The sequence below is a fragment of the Engystomops pustulosus genome, chromosome 6, assembly GCF_040894005.1.
Source record: "Engystomops pustulosus chromosome 6, aEngPut4.maternal, whole genome shotgun sequence".
Taxonomy (NCBI): Eukaryota; Metazoa; Chordata; class Amphibia; order Anura; family Leptodactylidae; genus Engystomops; species Engystomops pustulosus.
Genome location: NC_092416.1, coordinates 53,252,150 through 53,259,687, shown reverse-complemented (window position 1 = coordinate 53,259,687; position 7,538 = coordinate 53,252,150).

The following is a 7,538-nucleotide window of genomic DNA, read 5'->3' as shown; positions in this document are numbered from 1 at the left end:
GTGGCTCAAGATGGCTATGGACCAGTTTATCCCTTAGGTTTAGGCCCCTTCTATAGGTAATAGTGGGTCCTTCACCCACCATCCCTCCTACATCGCAGAAACTTGCAGAAGTTTCCAAAAATTAGAAAGGATCTGTCTCACCTCATGATGTCTGGAATCATAGGTCCCGACAATGCGGATAGGGCCAACATCTGTATCCCTTATGCGAGGAGAGAGAAGTGTCTCCCTTTGCCTCTTCAGGGCATCATGGTGGGCTTCATTAAGGACATTAGTCGGGTACCCTCTTTTTTGAAATCTAGACTTGAGATCAGCAGCGGCTGATAGATATTCCGATAGGTCCGAACAATTCCTCCGAGCCCGGAGGTACTGCCCTTTCGGAATCCCTCTTATAAGGAGTTTCGGGTACCGGCTCTCCCAACGTAGGAGGCTGTTAGTAGATGTTGATTTTCTGTATATGCGGGTATTCAGTTTGCCTGCTTCAGTTTTCCAGATCATGAGATCAAGGAAGGGTATTCTGTGTTTATGAATCTCAGATGTAAGATATAATCCAACAGAGTTTGTATTCAAAATGTCAACAAACTCATTGAATAACACAGTTGGTCCGTTCCAAAGGATAAGCACATCATATATAAATCTGAGCCATATCAAGATGTGGGACGTGTATCTCTCGAGCTGGTCATTAAAGACCAGCTCCTTCTCCCACCAGCCCAGGAAGAGGTTAGCATATGAGGGAGCACATGGGCTCCCCATTGCCACCCCCCTGAGCTGGTGGTGGAACTTGCCATTAAAAATGAAAAAATTATGTTCAAGAACGAACCTAAGCAATGAAAGGGTAAATTCATTGTGTTTCTGGTACTGAGAACCCTTGGCTTGTAGAAATGTTGCTACTGCATTACAACCACCATCGTGCGGTGTGGAATTATATAGGGACTCAACGTCCAAACTTGCTAGGTATGTCGTTTCAACATCAACCTGGATACCGTCCAATCTTTTAAGTACATCCATCGTATCTCTCACATACGATGGAAGGGACTCTACGAAGGGGCCGAGGATCTGGTCAACATAGAGGCTGGAATTCTGTGTGACACTATCGATACCCGACACTATCGGACGTCCCTTAAGGGGATTTGTCCCCTTATGAATTTTCGGGAGCCCGTAGAAGGTGGCCATTCTAGGGAACTTAGGTACCTAAGATTATCAGCCCTGGCTTTGCGAAGAATACCAGTCAGTACAGATATAAAAGTACTCGTCGGGTTTGATTGAAGTATGAGGATATATTGAGTCCTATCCATAACTACAAGGTTCCCTCCTTTGTCGGAGGGCTTTATAATTATGGAGGTATCCTCCTCCAAATCCTTGATGCTCTGTCTCTCCTGAATTAAGTTGGTCAGTTACCAAACTCAGAAATGCATCAAGAGACGTATCCTTATTCATCGGGGGGGAATTTATTAGAAGGTACTTTTAGTTCTGTGAAGGGTCCCTCACCTGGATTCCGTGTGCCCTCCTCCAGTAACCCCATCATAGTGTCAAAGCATTCAAGGTCAGTATCCTCCAAGCCCATTTCAAGGCATTGTCTTTTGTTATGCTGAATGAAAAATTTTTTCCACTTAAGTTTTCTGATGAACAACTGAAGGTCCTTAACCCACGTAAACATGTCGAAATGTGGTGTAGGCACAAAAGACAAGCCCTTACTCAAAACCAATCTCTCAGTTTCAGTAATGGCCCTTTTGGACAGGTTAATGACTTGAAGTTCATCACAAGCAGATACAGGTCAAGTTATCTCTTTCTCCTTACCATGTAGTCTGTAATGTGGGGGTCTCGGGCTAAAAAACCGCCTCTAGCAGCTCTCTTATGTTGTACCCCTCTCCCACGACCACCACCCCTGGGCGCCTGATATTCACCCCCTTGTGGGTGTTGGTAATTGGAATGTTTCCTCTGAGTGTTTTGTTGTAATGGTTCAGTGTCTGATAGATCACATTCAGACGAAGAGATTTCAACCTCTGATTCAACTCCCCCCTTACTGGACTGTACCAGATTGAAAATATTACCGTCCCTAAAATCCTGTGTGTCACGACAAAACTAAAAAGTGTTTTCTCTCCTTTATTTGTGCTGTGAATCTTTCCACTGTTCTTTGGAGCGTTAACTCCTTTCTCTCAAAATCACTGTTCAGGCAGTATATTTATGGTTACAACACTGAAATACAGATATGCAAACCATAATCAACAAGCACAGTTTCATGAAGCAAATGCAATCACAGCGTGTGGCTCTAAACCTTGAATGTATTGTTGTGCATTAAAATCACCCCAAAAAAATTGCACATCTTAATGTGCATTTCTGTACCATTCTAGAAGTTGCTCAGTGTGCAGTCCTCATTAGAACGTATGAATGAGCTTGAATATAGTCTTTGACAATTTTGTATTAAAGTGCAAAGTGTAGTGGTTGCATATAAACAAATCTTGATTATGGCATAAATTTGGACATATAAATACAATAAATGTTGTTATCAACAAAGTCAAAAAGCCGTGGTGATAATGACATCCACAGGCGTATGGCCGGGTTCCCAAGGCTTGCACTGGGGATATTTTTTGATATGTTTCCAATTAACTTTGCAATGCATAACAATAAATACTCTGTTGTTACGCATAGATTATGATTTTATTTGATACACGACACTGCCCTCATTGGTCTAGTTTGCTAGACCCTTGGACCCAATGGGTTTGTTTTTTTCCATAAATTATTGGGTGACTTTTCAGACTTACCGGTGATTGCAATATACACGCCCGGCATAGTAGTTTAAAGTTTAGCAGCCATCGCTAAACATTATAGTATCATTAGGTAACTTGCACCAAAATGCAACGGATTTGTTAATACACAAACTTTTTAACGAAAAATCTAATTGCCACAGCCTGAATCTGGTTGTCTCCCAAAAGAATAACTGGGGCCTTGCCCATAATTCGATGGTGGCAAAGATATCACAGTACTTAATTGTGTATTGCCCGAACTTTCTAAGCGCCAGTTATCATGCAGTAACTGCAGTAGGGATGGTTCCCTAGCTCGGCAATAAGAATGAGGGTTGTATCTTGCCCCACTATGTATAGTATTAGATAGTGTTGGTTGCGGCAATGTATGGACCATTTGCCGTTGTGGATGCTGGCCGAGTTGGGGAACTGAGGTGTTGACTGGTGGCAAATGTGGCCGAATGGACTGCAGAAGTACTTCCACAGTTGGAGTTTGTGCACTTTTGCTGAGTATTCCCGCAAAAGGTAACACAAAACCCATGAAGACATTTTGCTTCTCGTCATCCAAGCGTCGACATCTTTTTTACCTGTACGACAGACCCGTTTATGGGTAGGTTGTGGTGGAGGAATTTCTGATTGAGCTGCTTCTGCCTCTTGTATGGGCGAGTCAGATAGTACAGGGAAAAATTAATTCTCCTCGTCTGCAATCGGTGACTGTGATGGTCCAGGGCTTTGCGACAATGATTGAAAATTGTCTGGCTCCTCTTCAGTTTGTGTATTCAAGATGGAAGGTGGAATATTGCCTTGGGTACTGTAAGTTAAGTTAAATTAATTTTATATTTTTTAAATTTATATTATTGGCTGGCTGTGTAGAACATGAGGGCTGGCTGTCTGGGTACTACTAGGGGTTGTCTGTCTATGTAATGCTATTGGCTGGCTGTATGCTACTGGGGGCTTGCTGGCTGCATACTACTATGGGCTGTCTGTATACTACTTGGGACTGGCTGTATACTACTGGGGACTGCCTGTATACTACATGGGGGCAGGCTGTATACTACTAGGGGGTGGTTGTTAATTAACACTTACGGACGAAGGTTTCTGGATTGAACCAGAAACAGTAGCTCATCATAATGTTCATATTTTTTTTTTTTTTTTTAAGGAGAAGATCCGCTCTTTTCTTTATGGGAATGATCCCGAATAAAGCGGTCAAGCATGAATCTCCATCGTTTTTCGTAAATCTTCTTCAATAATTGTTTTGAAAATGAATATCTGTAATTTAAAGGCTGCTGCTGCTTTTTTGTATCTGGCTGATTTGGACAATAGGGGGGAACTTGCGTCAATTTTTTTTTTCATTTTTTGGCAAAAAATTGCGTAAAAAAAGAAGACGTGGGGTACACTCTATTAATTGGGGGTAGCCTACATCCATTTTTTTGTCAGAATTGTTTTTTTTTTTTTTAAATTATGCAGGGTCCACCCTATCATTTATTTTCATTTATTGGCCAAAAATTGAAAAAAAAAAAAATGACGTGAGTTCCCCCCTATTGTCCTAATCAGCCAGATACAAAAAAGCAGCAGCCTGCCATTACTGAGCTGGGATAGCCCACTGTTAGGGAGCTATTCCAGCTCAACAATAACAGCCTGCAGCCGCCCCCCTACCTAACCATCTATAGACGGTCAGGTACCGGCTCTTCCCGGCACCCCTGGTGGCGGTGGGTACCGGGGTAATGGTATGGGCGTTAGTGTGAATTTTCCAAAAAAAAAAGATGGCAAACAATTAGGCCAGCCCTTAACCCCTTAACGACTTGGCCTTTTTTAGTTTTTTCACTTCCATTTTTCACTCCCCACCTTCAAAAATCTATAACTTTTTTATTTTTCATCATAAAGAGCTGTGTTATGGCTTATTTTCTGCGTAACAAATTGCACTTCGTAGTGACGGTATTTAATATTCCATGGCGCGTACTGGGAAGCGGGAAAAATATTCCAAATGCAGTGAGAATTGTGAAAAAACACATTTGCGACGTTTTCTTGTGGGCTTGGATTTTACAGCTTTCAATGTGTGCCCCAAATGACATGTCTACTTTATTCTTTGGGTTGCTACGATTACGGGGATACCAAATTTGTATAGGTTTTATAATGTATTCATACATTTAAAAAAATTAAAACCTCCTGTACAAAATTTTTTTTTGTGATTTTGCCATCTTCTGGCAGCAATAACTTTTCCATACTTTTGTGTACGGAGCGGTGGGTGGTGTCATTTGTGCGACCTTTTGATCACTTTTTCTAAATTTTTTTATATTTTCCAAAATGGCAAAAAAAATGTCATTTTTGACTTTGGCCACTATTTTCCGTTACGGGGTTAAACGCAGTGAAAAAACGTTATTATATTTTGATAGATCGGACATTTTCGGACGCGGCAATACCTAATGTGTTTATGATTTTTACTGTTTATTAATATTAATATCAGTTCTAGGGAAAGGGGGGTGATTTGAATTTTTAGGTTTTTTTATTATAATTTTTTTTTTAAACTTTTTTTTTACTTTTACTATTTTTCAGACTCCCTAGGGTACTTTAACCCTAGGTTGTCTGATCGATCCTACCATATACTGCCATACTGCAATATGGCAGTATATGGGGATTTTACTCCTCATTCATTACAATGTGCTGATAGCACATTGTAATGAATGGGTTAAAACGAGACAGCTTCGGGCCTTCGTGAGACCTGAAGCTGTCATGGCAACGGTTAGCTGCTCCCCGGCAAGATGCGTCACCATTTTTTTTAAGCCTCCGGCAGCATTGCTGGCTGCGATCGCCGTGAAAGCACCCGTGATCGGTGCTAGCACCGATCGCGGGTGTCACCGGTAAGCCTTTGCTGCAATATGCAGCAAAGACTTACCGGCTATGGAGAGGGCTCGGCCTGCGAGTCCTCTCCATGCGTCGGGAAGGGGTTAATAATGAACACTGTCAACTAGACAGCACCAGTATTATGGCTGATTATAGAGTCTCGCAAAGAAATAAAAAACACTTAATTACAAAAAGAAAGTTTTATTGAAAGAAAATGCGGACTCACCCTCATTGCCAAATTTATTTGGAAAAAAATGCCAGTCACCGACGGAATCCTACCAATCCGAAGTAGTCCACTGGATGCACGGTCCTGGAAGACAAAAAATACAAACACACACACCAAAAAGGGCTTGTTGCCACTGGGAGAGGCGGACATGTTCGTTGCCAAGGGGAGTGGGGACCATGCTCGTTGTTTAGGAGGGACATGCACGTTGTTTAGGAGGGACATGCACGTTGTTTAGGAGGGACATGCTCGTTGTTTAGGGGGGACATGATCTTTGCCAATGGGGGGATATGATCTTTGCCAATGGGGGGACATGATCGTTGCCAATGGGGGGACATGATCGTTGTCTAGGGGGGAATGGGGACATGCCTGTTGCCAAGGGGGAGCGGGACACAGTACTACTACTCCTATCCTGTATATATGGGAACACAGTACTTGATTGCTGTAAATAATTTACAATAAAGATTGTTGTTATTTGATTCCCAACAAATAGTCTTTTGTCTGTGTTGGGATAGATTGTTGTCCTATATGCCTCTTTTGGTATTTCCATTGCGGTTTTGGTGTTAGGATCTATACAGGAATAGGGTCATCTGATTTTTGGTTGACAGAGCCAGTTTAAGGCTTATTCTTTATGTGTTGAGTTGTCGTTTTCAGTGGTACCATTTTGGTGCACTTTTTATAGAATTTTTAATTTTTTTTTAAATGGCAAAAAAGTGCCAATTTCGACTTTGGGCTCGATTTTCCGTTACGGGGTTAAACGCAGGGAAAAACCATTATCATATTTTGATTTTGATAGATGGGGAATTTTCGGACGCGGCGATACCTAATGTGTTTATTATTTTTACTGTTTATTTGAATTGTTAGGTTTTTTTATTATAATTTTTTTTTTTTTTTTTTTACTATTTTTCAGACTCCCTAGGGCAGTGATGGCTAACCTATGGCACTGGCACCTATGGCCCTTTCTGTGGGCACTCAGGCCATCACCAGAGATGACTCCAGGTATACTCCTGCAGTCCCAGACAGCCCAGGACTTGCTGTGCACAGAGCTATTTTAAAGTGACAGCTCAACCTGGGACTATTTTCTGCTTTATTGGTGTCCTCGGAGTACAACAAACACCAGAAAAGATAGATGCATATACTGGACCAATGTACAAATATGAATTTTATTAATCATATCAAGACAAGACAAAAAGTACAATAAAAACACTAAAAGGGTACAACAATAATATGTACCCAGCTCTCACGGGTCCAAGAATGACCCAAACCCCCCTGATTCAAAACTGTCCACCAATACAATATATTGGAGTATCAAAACTAGCACAGTAGAGTAAACAGATTCATGAAAACCTGTGGTGAACAAATATGTGTGAAGGTGTAAAACACCTGCCCTACTGATACAATACCCAGCTAAATCAACCGCATGAGAACGAGTGTTGAGGGTAATGAAGGTGGACAGAGAGCCAGGAGGGTGGAGAACCCCACGGGTATCGTCACTGCAGGGTGACTTCCTCAGGGGTCAGAGAAGGGAGTATAAATCACAAATTAAATTTCTGTGTTGGCACTTTGCGATAAATAAGCGGGTCTTTGTTGTAGTTTGGGCACTCGGTCTCTAAAAGGTTTGCCATCACTGCCCTAGGGTACTTTAACCCTAGGGTGTCTGTACGATCCTATCATATACTGCCATACTACATTATGGCAGTATATGGGGATTTTACTACTCATACATTACAATCTGC